At 49.0% G+C, this 16,945-nt stretch overlaps 1 long non-coding RNA gene and 1 pseudogene across 1 annotated transcript in view; both read left to right on the forward strand.

Annotated features, from left to right (window-relative positions):
* Positions 1–16,945, forward strand: part of LOC144771453 (uncharacterized) — a 112,052-nt gene that overhangs the window by 66,835 nt on the left and 28,272 nt on the right. The window lies entirely within an intron of this gene.
* Positions 3,733–4,262, forward strand: LOC144773111 (2-aminoethanethiol dioxygenase-like; annotated as a pseudogene).

Genomic DNA, 16,945 nt, shown 5'->3' on the forward strand with positions numbered 1-16,945 from the left:
GCTCAAACCCATCCAAACTTCCTTCTCCAAGAAGAACCTTTACTAGGGTCAGCATTTTTAACTTTTCCTGTTTGAGGAACAAGTTTGGCCACAAATGACTGTTTTTTTCGGGAATCAGAAAGTATCGGGAATAACTCCCCATTCCTGCTCTGGAACTACCTCTATTGTACCCTTTTGAAGCACCATGTGCACCTATTGCTGGAGAAGCAGAAGATGCTGTTCCAAGCAAAGCCATTGTCTTGGGGAAAGGGAGGGGGGTTCTCCTGGAAGGGTATGGCATACCCATTTTCTACAATCTCTAAGACTTAGAGGTCTGTAGTGACAGACCTCATTAAGGCAGTAAATTGACCATCCATCCTCCCACTGGACAAGCATGCTCTAAGATGGGGAAGCTAGAGCTGCTTTCCTGCAACAGTGGCTGGGGTAGAAGAAGAGGAGAAGGTTGGTTGGCGTAGCCCTCAGAAGGACCCACTGGCGAAGCAACAGCAGTTGCAAGAGGACTTTGAGCAGCTCAAAAAAGATGAAGACCCATGGAGCTGAGACTGCAGTGAGGACACTGATCTTGGAGGGAAGAGGTGCTGAAGGCTTTAGCTTCTTTTATCGCCCGAAGATCCCTGAAGTGCAGAGCCAACAAGCCTTGGCAATGGCCAGTTGAAACAGTGCACAGCGATTTGGTCCCTGCAGCCCGACTAGAGATACCGTCCTCAAAATTGCTGAGAAGACAGGTCAGGCCTCTAGGGATCGGCAGAACCACCACCTGTGTTGCTGGGCCTTGGGAAGTCTGTAGGCGGACAGGAGCAGTATACCGGTCAGCTTCGTTGCGGTGCCTGCAGATGCAGGGGAGTGACTTCTTCACTCCAAGGGAGATTTCTTTGGGTGTTCTTGATGCCCACAGGTCTGTGGAAGAACCTAGATGAAGCACAGACAGAGACGATGAATAAGACTTGAAAAACAGCAAGACCACCAGCAGCAGGAGTCTTCCTTGATGCAGTCTCGTTCCTGTCGAAGGCCAAGTGTCCAGACGATTGAAGAGTGACGTTGTTTCATGGTTGAGCCTTGTTCCTCGATGAATCTAAGGACCCACCCACAGAGAAGCCTTTGAGTACTGTAAGGAAAGGGTTGGAACGACTCGAGGGTCCCTCCCAGAGGAGGGGTTGGATAGAGGGGTGGATACTCCCATGTCGTTTGTCCAGTTTTGTGCCAGAGCGGGAACCAAGGGTTCCTGAACTGATTGAAACTGGAGTATCCAAGGATGATACCAAATTTGCCCTTCAATGCAGCCTTGTGGCACTGTCGAGCACCCCCACGCCAGCCCAATACAATAAGCCCTGTCTGGGAGGTTGTCTAACCTCTTTGTGACAAGAATCATATTGTTCTACCTTCCCCATCTCAAGCTTGGCTCATTAGCAGGAGCGCAGAATCGTGTCTGTGGTCGGCAGCAGCACTAGCTTGCTTGCAGACCCTGAAAGGCTGTTACTGGGAGTACAGGGGGTCCCCTACATAGGATCATACTTATAACACAGAATCAGTGTTGGGGTATGAAACCAACATGTTTGATACCAAACGTGACAGGGTTCAGTGTAGCCATTATATAATTAGACATCTCGTAATGACAGATGTCCACTATATGTCTAAAAATGGCCGACCGCAGTTACAAAGCCTGGAGAATCGACTCTGGGGTTTGTAGGGGTGTCATGCTCATGCAGGGACACCCCCATACTCATAACCAAGCACCCTGCCCTCAGGACCGAAGAGCCTGCATAGGGGTGACATAGGTTTTAAGTGCAGTGACCTGAAATATAAGGAAACGTGTATCTGTTGTAAGTGGTGCTAGGACTAACTCACACAGGCTGCAATGGCAGGCCTACAGTCACAGTTTAAGGTGACTCCCATGGGTGGCACAATGCATGCTGCAGCCCATGGGCGACATCTGGTGTACCTATGCCCTGGGTACCTTAGTTCCATATACCAGGGACTTACAAGGGTACATCACTAGCCAACTGTGGAGTACTTACTATGTCAATTTAGGGGAGAAAGCACAGTTGCTGGGATCCCTATTAACAGGATTCCAGCAGACTAGGTCAAAAACACAAAGACACCAGGCCAAAAGTGGGGGTAACCAGGCTAGAAAGATCCTACCTTCTTACAGTTTCCCAAGCTGTGCTTCGGCAGTCAGCAGCGATCAGGAGTTCTTGGCTACCAACTCGCCAAAGCAGGCTTTTTCAGCTTTTAAGGCTCTTAGGCTGTAGCAGGGAGTCAGTCAACTGACTCTTGAAGTCAACTTTTCTGGTGATGTTAATGGAAATGGCAGATGTGGCCATGAATTTATTCACTATGGTGAAGATTTCTGGTGTTAGAGCTGATTTTGATGCATTCTGCAGTTTTTGTAGTGGCGTGCTTTGATGTTGGAGATCTCCGGTTTGGAAGGACGAAGTTGTTGCCTATGGTGTTGATTTTGTTTGTGAAGTAGTGGGAGGGTTAAGTGCAGAGTTCCTGGTATGGAATGATGGTAGCAGAAATGGAAGATGTGGCCCTGAGTTCCTTCACAAAGGCAAAGATTTCTGGTGTTGGAGCTGGTTGTGTTGCATTCAGTGATGGCGGTGCACTTAATCTTAGGCTTGATAACGACATTTCCTCGAGTGGGACACCACAGGCAGAAGTCCTCTCTTTGCCGGCTTAAGATGCAGCAGGTGCAATCTAGTCTTCGATGCAGCCTCTCTTTGCTGAGTTTAGGACACAGCAGGGCAGTCCTTCTTCAGTACTTTCTCCAGTACAGATCTGTGATCCGAGGTCTTGTTGCCAGGGTTGCCAATTTTACATCTGTTTCTCTTCCCCTGAGCAGTGATATCAATTTCTTTTTAGGTCTCGTGGCGTTGAGCAGCGCGAAGCGCTGTCTCGCCAGAGATCTATTGTTACTGAGTCTGCTTCCTAGGAGACAGCACCTGGCCGCGCGCATTTCCTCTCCAAGGAGGCGATTTGAGCCGGCCACGCGCACGCGAACGCGCTCGCTGTGGCCAGCTGCTGTCTCCTGGGAAGCTCCAACACGACACGCGCATGCGCATACACAGAGACACACACACGAGCGCCCATGCACGCACATACATACAGAGACCCCCCCGCCGCACACACACACAAGCGCACCTACACGCACACACACATACAGAGACTCTGCCCCCCCCGCCGCCGCCGCCCACATACACACACACACACAACACACGCACACACACACACACGCGAGCGCACCCCCCCTCCCAGTAAGCCCCACTTACCGCCATTCTGGACTTCTGCAGCCTCCGCGGGGCTCTCCCTCGGGCATGGGAGCACCACGTCACCAGCACTGCTTGTTTGGCCATGCACTCCGTGGGCGCTGGCGCGGGCTTACGAAGACGGAAGTCTCCCCCCCGGAAGGTTTCGGTTTTGCTCACGTCTTCTTTTATAAGCTGCCTGCAGACTCCACATACGAACTCATGATGCAAGCCTCAGATCTGGCCTTTCCACAGACACGTGTTGTCGGAAGAATGGGGCATTCAGTTTGTCTAGTAAGTGCCAAAAAAAGTAATTGCCAAAGTGTTCAATTTAAAAATTGCAATTTCTCACTTTGCTTTCCAGCATCTGCCGGGAGGAGGGGCCGAGGAGGAGGATGTTGTTTTATTGTGTTTCCTGGAATGCGCGTTGCAGGTGTGACGTAAGAGGGTTGTGTTTATAGTCAAAGGCTGGCTCGTGATTGGCAAAATGCTTTTATTGGGCGTGCATGGCCACTTTCACTTTGAACCGCTGCACGACCACCTGGGCATCTGCGGCATGATGAAGGTGATCTATGGCACCCTCAGCATCTGTGGCTTCGACCGGCTGCAGGAGGTGTCCGGGACCATGTCACCCCCCCATTCAGCCCGCCCCTCCAGCCCTTTCAGAGAGACGCGCTGCACCGAGCCCCGCGCCTATCATTCGGCCAGTTCGGCCCCACCAGCGCTCCCTGCCTGCTCAGCCCGCACAGGGCCAACCTGCACCAGATCAGCGCTCTGGACGGGCCTGCTGCTTTCCTCGACATTCTGGCGCCACCTTATGACCCAGAGGACGAGCGTGACTGCCACTACTACCAGCTGCTGCAGCCATCCTCCACTGAGCCCAACGCCCAGGGCGGCAAGGAGGAGGGTGGTGAGAGCCGAGAGGTGTGGCTCCTGGAGGTACCCCAGCCGGCTGACTTCTGGTGTGGAGGAGAACCTTACCCGGGGCCCAGTGTGACACTCAGAGAGCATCGGTGACCTGTGAGCACCTTAGTCAGAACAGTGTCAGCCACCCAGGAAAGCATCAAATCTGTGTTTGGGGGCCCTGGCTCTTTGAGACAGTGGGTGTGCGGGCCACTTCTGTCCCCCCGTGTGTTAGGTGGACGCACAAGTAGACTGCCTAACTGCGTGTGGAGGTCACAGGATGGACCTAGCAGGAAGAGGTAGGCAAGGGGTCAAAGGACTAGGTCTAGAACAAGCTCCCCTACTGGCCAGAATGTGTATGTTTGTGGGAGGGGGCAGTGCCCATGGATAGCACTCCACACGAGTCTCTGTGGAAACAATGTATTATCTGTCATCGCTGTCCCTTAGTATTCCCTCTTGGGTATTTGAAGATTTTACTTTCAGAGTCAATCACTTTATCTCCCCATACCTACCAAAAATGAATGTGTCCTTGTGTTATGTAACTGGTGCCCACGTAAACCACTTTAATACCTTCAGGTGGAGTTTGCGCTATATAAAACAATCTACAATGTATGTGGTTGTTGTATCTCTTTCCTTAATTGTATGCATTTCCGTGAGTATGTCTTCTAATGGGTCTCTGGGTGTCCCCACCTTTCATTGTCTGGGATTTACTCCGCTTCTTTTGTGAATGTCCTTTAACTTGCTGCAGCTTCAGTAGTTGCAGTATGCTCCACTCTCAGTGCACACGAGTGGATGCCACCAATCCACCTCTTCCATGTATTTGCAACACTCCATTTGTTCCCACTGGTGCCCTCCCATAGTCGACTACCGCATTTGTAGCACTCTTACTATGCCGTAGTTTACATTTTAGCCGACCTTTCTCATATACCTCCTCCCCATATACCCTCACATATATCTAGGCGCTATTGGCAGTCGCTCCCTGCCCCTCAAACCTCACACATTATTTCATAAGAACTGTTCTTCCACTCGTGTTTTTACTAACATAAACCTCCTTTATTTCCAAATTGCCGATATTTACACTTTCCAATGGATTTTGTTATGACGGTGTTTCGGTTACTTCACCAAAAAGTTAGGCACAGTTGTATAGGCGACAAGTAGTTTGTTTATGCAACCTATAAAACAATTATTGTGGATCTCAGCATTTTGAGCACATAGATAATGCTCTGCTTTTCAAGGAGGATAGTGCTTCAAATACATAAAGGCTTTTAACTCCTCAGATTCCCATATATGTCCTTGCATTGATGCTTTTCTAACACAGAGCCTTTCACATATCTGTGCACTAAAGGTTGCTAAAGCCACAAGGTGCCCATGTGACCTGGAGCTGGGGAACAAGGTTCGAGCCTTGGCTCAACATCCTGTGATCCTGGGGAAATCACTTAAGCGCCCCGTGCCTACCAATAATGAATGTGTCCTTGTGTAACGTGACTGGTGCTCATTTAAAGCGCCCCAACACCTTCTGGTCGAGTTAGAGCTATATATAAAAAACAACAAAAGGCAGCAGCTTTCTTAAAGTATGCACTCAGGTTAGAATTTCATCCGTATCCAACAGACAAGTGGAAAACTTAGAAAGAATAGGAGTTGTGCCCCCTTCTGCCAACTCCATCCCACAGGTGCTGGAAGCGAGATCAACTATACTTTTCAGTGCCCACGATTTAAGGAAGTGACTCGTTTAGGGCCACCCAGGTCACTAATGACCACCTCTCAGTATTCCATACCAAATGAAGAGTCGGTCAGACAGTAGAGAATACAAACCAATAGCTATTTATTATTATGCACTCAGAGCGGGGTCCAGGCTGCCCAGTCACAAGAAGTGCTGCAGAGAGGACTGAAATCAACAAGCATAAAGTGGAAAATCAGGCAGTTGTTGATGTAGGTGGGTCCGGTTACATGGAGGGCTGTGTAGGCATGAGTGAGGAGCTTGAAGAGGCATCTTTTCTGAATGGGGAGCCAGTGGAGGGCCCTGAGGTGAAGGGTAATGCTCAATCTTCTGGTTGCTGGCAAATTCTTGATGGTTTGGAGGCGGTTGAGGAGTTGTTTGGTGGTTCTGTTGTAGAGAGCATTGCTGTAGTCGAGTCAGCTGGAGAGTAGGGCCTGGGTTATTGTCTTTCTGATTGAGATGGGGATCCAGCTGAAGATCTTGTGGAGCATGCAGATGATGTGAGAGCAGGTGGTGGAGGCAGAGTTGATCTGTTGTATCATGGTGAGGTGGATGTCCAGGATGATTCTAAAGTTTCGGGCATGATAATAGGCAGTGGGTGCTGGGCCGAGTTTGGAAGGCTTCCAGGCATCATACCAGGTAGTGGGCTTGTTTCCTGATGACCTCCATCTTGTCTGAATTGAGTTTAAGGCAGTTGGTTTTCAACCAGGTGGCCATGCTGGTCATGGAGGGTTGGAAGTTGAGGCTTGTGGTGTCTGGGTCCAGGACGAGCTGGGTGTCATAGGTGTAGGAGACAATGTCAAGTCCGTAGGTGCGGGTGATATTTGCCAGAAGAGTCATGTAGGTTTTGAAGAGGGTGGAGCTGAAGGAGGAGCCCTGTGGGACGCCACAAATGTTTTTGGGTGAGGAGGCGAAGGGTGTAAGGTGGATACTCTGAGCTCATCTGGAGAGGTAGGAGGCAATCCAGTTGATGCTGATGTGGTGTAGTCTGGTGATGAGGGTGTAATGGGAGACCATGTCGAAGGCTGCTGAGAGGTCGAGGAGGATGAGGGCGGCCGACCTTCCCTGGTCAAGGGGGCATCTGAAGTCTTGGGTGGGTGTGATCAGGGAGGTCTTGGTGCTGTGGTTTAGTCAGAATCCTCAAGAAAGGTTGTGACTTGGTTGGTTGGTGACCTTCTCTTAGACTTTGCCGGGGGATGGGAGGAGTGATATGGGTCAGTAATTTTCAAGTCCGTTGAGGTTGGCTGAGGGCTTCTTGAGGAGGGGTTTGACCTCACCATGCTTCCAGGCATTGGGTACGGTGGCTCTGGTGATACTTTGAGTATCACTGGTCTAAACTGAGGTGGCATAGTGTGCAAAATAACGATGGATTGGGATGAGGCCCAGAGTAATTACCAGTGTCTGACATTAATTCAAGCATGTAGGAGGCTAGCCCCAGTATATAGTGTACACCCATGGTGAGGCACTATGCACTGTGTCCAGGCAACCCTTAGTGATGGTGTTTAGGTCCCTGAAAGCGAAAGCTTTAAAGGGGTAGCTTAGGAGAGCAGCTAAGGCTTATCCAGCAGGGTGGAAAGCAATTGCATGTACCACTATAGTCGGTCAATAAGCTTTTCACACAAGAAAGAACCACACCAGGTGAGTAGAAAATACTGTATATGTATTACTACACACTAGATTTTAACTTGGTATCTTTTCTAAGTTAAGCAATCTGCTGCTAGACGTCTCTATCAGATGAACAAGTTCCTTACCTTCGGTAACAATGTATCTGGTAGAGACATGGTCTAACCGCAGATTTCTTAACGCCCGCATATCCTGCGAGGACCTTGTCAGGTTGGGGCTTTCTATGCTCACCTCCCTTAGGGTGGCTTGCCCTTTTGCAGGGTGACATTCTCTCACTCCAACACAGACTGCTTTATTCTATTTCTATGCTCCATCCCGCCCATTCTCTATATTAGGGGGTATGTTAAAAAATCATGTGTATTGATACCTGGAGGTATCAATAACATTCATGAAATACTTAGAAAATAGGTAAGTAGCATAGAAAAAACATATACTAAAATAGTGGAATGCAGAATAGGTACCAAAACGGGACTAGGACCCAAGGTTGGAGGACCCCAGGGGAAGCAAGGAACCACCCAAGGTGAGTAGCTAGGGACCCCCAAGGTGCCTGGGTGCAGCGTGACTACACCGGGTCAGCGCCCATAGAACGACACATGTAACTCAAGGTATGAATTGAAGAGTTTTATGACCCTTCCCAGAGGACCCCAAAAGAACTAATTGGCGGTAGGAATGTTGGAGAGTGACCCCACCCGTGGATACCCAAAAGAGACGGATACCTGCACCAGGGAGCCCGGGTGCATAGGGGTGAAGTGATATTGGAAACCTCTGTAGACGCCAAAGGAGTGTTGTGAAAGTTCTTCAGCTACAGCGTCTTGTGGACCAGGCCGTGGAACCAGTATGAAGAATGCAGACTAGAAGAACCTGAAAGCAGAGGGGACAGAGTGCAAACCACCCGGAAGAGAACAGGCTGCACAAGAGCACAATACCAGACCTGGTTGAATGTTCTTGCTGAGATGTGGTGAGAAGTAAACAGCAGCTGTGGAGGCCAGGTGATGCTCTAGAAGGCCAAGGGGCCTATTATGTATTAGGGTGCACTTTCCTTGTTTGCGCCTGGCGCATCCTAAAACAGGTGCGCCAGGCACAAACATAGAAAGTGCACCCTAATACATAGAATGTGCTGCCCCTAGGGCAGCTGCAAATTTGTGCTGCCCTGGGGGCAGCGCATTCCTGTGAAATACGGAGTGGCTTTGAAGCAGCCGCTATGTGTTTCACAGTGGAGACGGCAACCTGCCTGCGCTTTTAAAGGGGATTTGAGATCCCCTTGCTGACGACTGCAGTGAGTGACTGCACCCACCTGCAAAGGGATATTTGGGGGGTCCATAAGACCCCCATTCCTCCCTCCAGAGGGCTGCTCTTAGTCGGCACACTGTCAGTGCGCCACAGTGAGCCTCCTGAGAGCTTCTTTACCTCTGTGCCTACGTCTGTAATAAGGCGGGGGCCCAGGGGCAAAGGGATTCCCGCATTTGCATGGTACATGCCCCCATGCAAATAAGGGACCACCCTCTGAAGGTAGCACTGGTGCTTTGTAAGTTTGCAAGCGCTAACGGTATTACAGAAGGGGTAGCACAAGCGTCTGCGCCCCGTCTGTTACACCAAAGTGCCCCGGGGGCGCGCAAAGAGGTCGCTTGTTGCGCTCCCTGTGATCTTTATAATACAGCCCGAGAAGCCTCTCACAAGCTGTCCCACACTGGTCGAGGAGTGCAGGAGAGTCTGTGGCCAGCAGGACCACCAACAAGCCTTGGCAAACACGAACAAAGGTTCGCAGGTGAAGATGCAGTAATGCAGACCACCTAGGTCTGAGGGACTAGCCCAGGAAGGGTAAGTCAGGACCATCCCTCAGGACGATAGAGAGCCAGAAGGAATTGGTGAAGCCTCCTCGAGGACCCTATAGCAGCAGGCAGTGGAGGTAGGAAGGAAGCCCTAGCAGCACAGAGAAGAAGGATCTCCACGCGACAAGGGATGCCAACCACCACCTTTGTTGCAGAGCCAGGAGATGCCCATGGGACAAGAGGATCAGCAAACAAGTTTTGGAGTTGCCTACGGATGCAGGGAAGTGACTCCTTCACTTCAAGAGAGATTCCTTCATGCTGGGATGCAGGCTGAGTCCTTGGTGACTCAGAGGATGCACGGCCACGGAGTTGCAGATCTCATAGGAGCACAGGGACGAAGATGCAGCAGGACTCTTCCTACCGGGAGCAGTCTTGGTGTGGGTCCTGGCTTGAAGAAAAGCAGTGTTCCAGTGTTCACCAGCAGTTAATAATAATAATAATCCACATTTGTAAAGCGCGAACAATCACCCGTAAGGGTCTCCAGGCGCTGGGGGCCATTGGGAAGATTAAGCGAGCTATTGCCCAGAGTCACATGGTGCTGGGCTAATCTGCCGATGGCGCTGGGGATTGAACCGTGAGCCCCAAATTCCAGCGGCAGTCGCCTGGCCGCGGCGCCACACCTCTCCCCAGTTGAGTCTTTGAACATGTTCCAGACGACAAGAAGTTGGTTCCAGAAGTTATTGCCGGGACAAATCTAAGGGCCTAGCCTCAGGGGAACCCTTAAGCAACCCCAAAAAGGGGAAGACTTCTTCTGTGGCAACCCACATATAAGAGGGGGTCAAGGACACTACTCAGATGTCCTAGCCAGTCAGATGCTCCCAGGGGCCAAGAATCAATATGGTAGAGGACCTCTGGAGCACCTCCCTGGGGAGGAGCTGGGCAGGAGGGTGGACACTCCCCTGTGCTTTGTGTTGTTAGGTGCCAGAGCGGGAGCCAAAGGTTCCTGGACTGGGTGAAACTGGTTTATGAAAGGAGGGCACTAAATGTGCCCTTCGATGCAGCCGGGTGGAGCTGTGAAGTTCCCTCACCGACTGAATTCTAAAGGAAAGGTTGTTCATAGCAGGAACTCTTTATTAAACTTCGCCTGTCAGAGTTAAGCTCATCAGTAGAGGGGCATAACAGTTTCTGAAACCGGCAGCAGCGTGGGCTGGCAGGCAGACCCTGAGAGGTTACACATGTAGAGGGGGATCCTCTAAGGAGCCCCAGGTACATGGCATTATGCAACTAATACTAGAATCTGTGTAGTTGTATAATGCCAACATGTTTGATAAAACTAGGTTTAGGGAAGCAATAATGTAGCTGGACATCTTGACATGCCAGTGTCCACTACGTACCTTATAATCGCTGTCCGGCACTTACATAGCCCTGAAAATTGAGTTTGCGGTTTGTAGGGGTTCTTCAGCTTGTGCACAACTACCCACGCACTTACAACTGGGCACCCTGCCTTTGGACTGAAGACCCAACCTTTGGGATTTTAAGCACAGTGACTCTGATATAAGGGAAATCTTATATCTGAATGAAAGGTTCATGTATCCTGTCACGCAGCCTGCAATGGCAGCCCTGCATGCACAGTTTGCATGGGCTCCCCTGGGTGGCACAATACATGCTGCATCCCATGAGATACCCCTGGTGTATCAATGCCATAGGTACCTCAGTACCATATACTAGGGACTTATAATGGTACCCCAGTATGCCAATTGCCAGCAAATATAGAGGAGCGAGCACATTTAGAGGAGAACATTTAGCAAATTTAGAGGAGAGAGCACAGTCATTGGGGTCCTGATCAGCTGTATCCCAGTGAATTACAGTCAAAACACACTCCACCAGGCAAAAAGTGGGCGTGTCTTTGCCAGAAAGATCCTACTTTCATACATAACCCCCTTCCCAAACGAAAGAAGATAAGACTAACCTTGCTCAGTTGAGTCTATCTGCATTGGCATGGTTACTCCCAGGTCCTTGTTCCATTGAAAAGTCCATCCTCTGTAGGGAAATGGACCACCTCTGTGTTAGCCATAAGAGGGGCTTATGGTCTGTCTGAACAATGAAGTGAGTGCATAACAGGTTTGACCTCAGTCTCTTCAAGGCCCAGACCAACCATCTAAATGGCTGACCAACGTTTCTCTGTGGGGGTCAGCCTTCTGCTGATAAAAGCTACTGGTTGACCCTGGCCCTCTTCATTAGGTTGTGATAACACTAGTCCTATTCCTATCTCAGAGGCATATGTCTGGACAATAAATTGTTTGGAATAGTCAGGACTATGCAGAATGGGAGCTGAGTACATGCCTTTCTTCAGTGCATCAAAGGCCTCTTGATAGCTAACTGTCCAAATCACCTTCTTAGGCATCTTCTTAGAATTGAGGCTATTAAGGAGAGTCACAATAGACCCATACTCCATATCAAATCTTCTGTAGTACCCAGTCAGGCCCAGAAAAGCTCTGACCTAAGTCTGGCTTGTAGGACCAATCCAATCCACAATGATTTGGATTTTGCACTCCAATGGCTGAACGTGGCCTCCACCTACCAGGTGGTCCAAGTATACAACCTTGTTCTGCCCTAACTGGTGCTTACTGGCCTTGATAGTGAGGCCTGCCTTTTGCAGGGCGTCAAGTACATTTCTCAGGTGGACCAGGTGATCCTCACATGGCGAGCTAACGACAGATATATCATTGAGATATGCTGCACTAAAATCTTTCTTTCCTGAGGGAACTGTATTCACCAACCTCTGAAATGTGCCAGGTGCATTCTTCAAACCAAAGGGCATTACAGTAAACTGGAAATGCCCTCCAAGGGTTGAGAATGCTTTCTTAGGTTTAGTACCATCTGTGTGTACGTCTGATCTGCCAATAGCGTGCAGTCAGGTCAAAGGTGCTGAGACACTTAGCCGAAGAGAAAGTATCTATCAATTTATCTGCCATGGGAATGGGATGGGCGTCAGTCATAGTGACTGTATTGAGGCCTCTGTAGTCTACGCAAAAGCTCACCTGTCTCTTTCCGCCCTGAGAATGAGGTTTTAGCACAAGGTCTTTTAGAGTAGCCCAAGGGCTGTCTGAAGGCTCAATGACCCCTAACTCTAGTATCTCTTGACCTCTGTCCTGATGCAATCTCTGACACGGTCAGACTTCCTGTAGATTTTATCTTGATAGTCAAGCTGTCACCTAAGCCCACCTCATATGCACACCAGGTAGTCTTACTTGGTGTTAAGGACAAGACGTCGGGGAAATGACTGAGAACCTGTCTGCAGTCAATTTGTTGTTGTTTAAAGAGGCTGTCTGCCAAGACTACTCCTTCAACTAAACCATCAATAGGATTGTGTAGGAGATGATCAGTGAGAGGGTCTCTCTCTTCCCACTGTCCCTCATCAGTAGCCATGAGCAAACTCATGTCAGCCCTGTCAAAGTAAGGCTTTAGGCAGTTCACAGGAAGCACCCTGTGGTGCCTTCTAGGAGTACCTAGGTTCAAAATGTAGGTGACCTCACCTTTCTTTTCCAGGATGGTATGGGGCCCACTGTACTTATTTTTGAGGGCTCTTGAGGCCACAGGCTCCAAGACATATACTTTCTATAAACAGTCAGAACACCCTTTTGGTCATGCCACAACTTTTGAAGTTCTTGGCTGGCCTTCAAGTTTTTTCTGGCCTTCGTCATGTACGTGAATGCAGGCCTAGCTCTTAATTCACAATGTCTTGCTTAGGATGTTTGTGAGAGGCTGCTCCTAGCCCTTCTTCACTAGAGCAAGGGGACCCATAACTGGATGTACAAACAAAAGTTCAATGTGACTGTACCCAACTCCCTTTTGTGAATGTTGTTTTTTTTTTATTTGCGTAATTACTTAAAATCATTGCAAAGTTGCGGTACAGTATCAAAATTATGCTAAAATACGTGTCACATGCCATTCTAATAAAAATATCTAATTGTGTATAAAAGTTAAAAGTGTTTTTAATCAAAAGGAGAGGTAGGAGGTATAAAGGACGTCCTGCTCCCTGGTCAATCTATATGCAGCACATAGCCTTCTCCTATAGTTACAAGGAGCAACGCTTATTGATTTTAACACATATCCTGGGCCGCCATCATTAAAATTTAAAGGGCAAGGATTCCCAGAGATACATTTTAATTATCACTCACAACATCACATTTATGCACCACACCTGCTCCGCTGTAGTTTCAGGCGTTGTAGCACAGCCAGGAGGCACTCAGTCCCCTGGCTGGACCCCTATGATGAAGCATGACGCCGACCAGGTCGGTGTGTGAGGGGTTTCTTAAAAAACCTGAGAGTTTCCCCGAAAATTGAAGGAACAACTCGGTTTGTGTGACACCCTCCAAAAAGGCGCCCACTTGTGATTTTTTCTAAAAGTTAAACGTGTCAATTGAACCACAGTAACAAGCCATTTGAACCAGAATTTTACCAATGTGCTCCTGCATTCATATTTTTGTTGTGCCGGACCAAACTCAAGCCGAATCAGGGCGTTTTGTGTGTACCTGGGGAGCCTAAAAAGCCTTTTATAACACTGACACTGGCCTTTTTCCATTAACTTTTCCATCATCCCTCGGAATGCGTGTGAAGCATACCCCGCTACGGCAAGGAGTTTAGACTTTGTTACTCTCATGATGGGTTTCGTAGTAGGGCTGAGTGGGTTACCCTGACGTTTGCACAGAGCATAGATGGTAGCTTGTATTTTGGCTTGCGTCTTGGCCAGGTGCAAGGTAGCCTTGCCTTTCTCATTCAGCCATACTCCAAGGTAGTGGTATGCTCTTTCTGTTGCTATGTTGTTACTGCCCATTCTCCACTTTAGGCATGTTTTCTTTAGTTGTTTTCCAAACACCACGACTTTCATTTTACTGGAGTTTGCCACTAGCTCGTTCTCCTGATTATAGCAGTTTAGGGCATTCAACCCTCTTTGCAAGCTGACTCTGGTGTGGTCGAGAATCACCAGGTCATCGGCATACTGGAGCATGTTTAGCCGTTGTGGTCCATTTTTCTGGATTGCCAGGCTTGCTCCTTGCATAGCTTTCCCCAAATCTACTGTGTAGAGATTGAAAAGTGTGGGTGCTAAGATACAGCCCTGCTTTAGACCTCGGTCAGTTGACAACTTATGTGTGACTGTGTTCCCCGCCAGTTTGATTCTCACCCAAGTATAGGTGTACAGTGACATAATTGCCTTAAGAATTTTTCCAGGGATCTTCCAGCCGGACAATTTGCTTCAGTTTACCCCATCGAAGCGGGCCAAATAGTCTGCAAAGCATGCAAATACTGGCAGGCTTTTACTGATGTTTGCCTGTAGGGCTAGGAATGAAAGAGCCAAAATATTGTCTATCGTAGAGCAGCCTTTTTGAAAGCCAGTCTGGTAAAAAGGTAGTATTTCATTGACCTCGATCCAGGTTGTTAGTTCCTGAAGCAAAGTACTGGCGTATGCTTTACCTTCGATGTCTAACAAGGCAATAATTCTGAGTTTGTTGGGTCGGTTTTTGCTCCCTTCTTGTGTATTGGTTGCAGTAGAGAGCGGCACCATGCATCTGGCTCATCTCCCAAGGCTCTGCATTCCATATATAGAGGTGAAAGCAACTCCGCTCATCCCTTGGGGTCCTGATAGAACATACACATGGTAAGCTGTTCGGACCAGGGGCTCCGTCCCTTTTTGTCCTGTTTTTTTACCTTTAAAATGTATTTTGGTTCCTGGGCTTGGCCCGCCTCATCTGTCCGATCTTCTTCCTCCACTTCAGCCCCTTCAGGAGATCCTGTGACGTTTTGGACTCCAAGATTCGTTGTATACATTTCTGCCATTTGGTCCAAACTGGCTTCGGCTGTAACTCCATTCCGCCTGTCCGTTTTTGTATTATCCATCTTGGCTATGTACTCCCCAAATTGCTTCTGTTTGTTCGGTTTACATAAATCGAACAGTTTTATCCATTCCTTCTCCAATGGCTGACATTTTTTTTTCCATATTAAGGGGCCGATTCCGATCTCATTCGGAAGGGCACCGAATCAGGTTGGTCATTGGCGGATCGGATTCGGAGGCTGAATTTCCGTCCGGTTCGTACACGGGTCCGCACGTCGAAGTACGATGCGAACAAGCGCGAAATCTCCGTCCAAATCGTTTATGAGTCCGAACCACTCCGTACGTCTCGGCAGTAAGCTAACCATGGTGCGCAATGGAGGCGTTTCACGACCGAGCTAGTACGATGCTCGATTCGTCCAGCCGGACCGAGTCGGAGCTTCCGGCTTGCAATAGCTCCCGGAGTTGGACTCTGGGGGTCCGCATCGGACCCCCTGTTACCCGTAGCCTTACGACTCGGACACGGGGGAGACCCCTGGGTCTCCCCAACACAGGCATGTACTGTAGGGGGCGCACTTGTTCGCAACATACCCATTCAGTCAATGGGAGCCCATGTATGCGTCGTACGATCGGCTCCCATTGACTTCTATGGGAGTCCGACCAAACCGAGTCCGACAGCATACGGCCGCATCGTACTCGCTCAGTCGGACTGCAGGGGTCCGGATCGGTCGGAAACCACCCCGGATCAGGCTCGGGCAGAGTGCTTTCCAACCGGAATCGGAATCGGCCCTTAAATGTTTGTGTTTCAACTGGGCTTCTTTGTAGACTCTCTCTGCCCCCAGAGAGCTATTTTTTTTATATGTTCATCTGGCCTGCCTGAGGATGCGAGTGCTGAGCTTCAACCTTTGATTGTATTTTCTGGTTTGATCTTGGTGTCCCACCATTTGGGGTGCTGTGTCCACTCCCCTTTCAGTAAGGCTGCACGCAATTCATCAATCAAAGTTTCCCAGCTCCGGATGGCTAGGGAAGGATGCTTTTTATATCCCTTAAATGCTAATCCCACCTTCCATGTTTCCCAATTCGAGGCTGTGAAGGGGTTCCATCTGATCCTCTTCACTAATTTTTGATCCTCCCACCCGCATGTACTGCTTATGGGCACCAATTCTTCACGGCAATCACACTGGAGGTTAAGTGCTGTGATAAGCATTGCGTGGTCACTTATGTGGTGTTGGTGTATCTGAAAGTCAAGAATTTTGTTTGACATGCCTTTCCTGATGAAGGTATAGCCAATTGTGGTTAGATTATTGAAGGTCAAACAGTTTAAAACCTTGGGGTTGTGTTGCTCAGTCCAAGCCTGAACTGAGATTAGGCTGTATGACCTTAGAAAGTTGTTAAATTCTCTTTCCGCCGGTGAGCCATGGTCGTTGTTCGGATTCAGGTGAAGAAGGTTGAAGTCCCCAGTAATGATCACATCTAAGTGAGTGTATACGCAGAGTATTTCCTCTAAGGTTGCGATAGTCCGTTTGGTGTTTGCCAGTTTTGGAGCTTCAATATGGTTAAGATATACATTGATGATTAGAAGTTCTTTTCTGGATTTACCATCCCATAAGCCGTTAATCACAATACATTGCGCTGTGTCCGTTGTACTCCCAATTTCTTCAATTGAGACCTCTGCTGCGTGTTTAACGTAAATTGAGAGGCCTCCCGGGGGCCTACCATAGGCACAAAGTTTCCTTGCTGTCAGAGCTAAAAGAAGGCGTCAAAGAGACCCAGAATGCTCAACATCAACACAGCGATATGCTAAGAGGAAGAAGGAAAACCAGAGGCTATAACAAAAAACTGAAAATAAATAAGGGGC

Source organism: Lissotriton helveticus, chromosome 8 (assembly GCF_964261635.1).
Source record: "Lissotriton helveticus chromosome 8, aLisHel1.1, whole genome shotgun sequence".
NCBI classification, from domain to species: domain Eukaryota; kingdom Metazoa; phylum Chordata; class Amphibia; order Caudata; family Salamandridae; genus Lissotriton; species Lissotriton helveticus.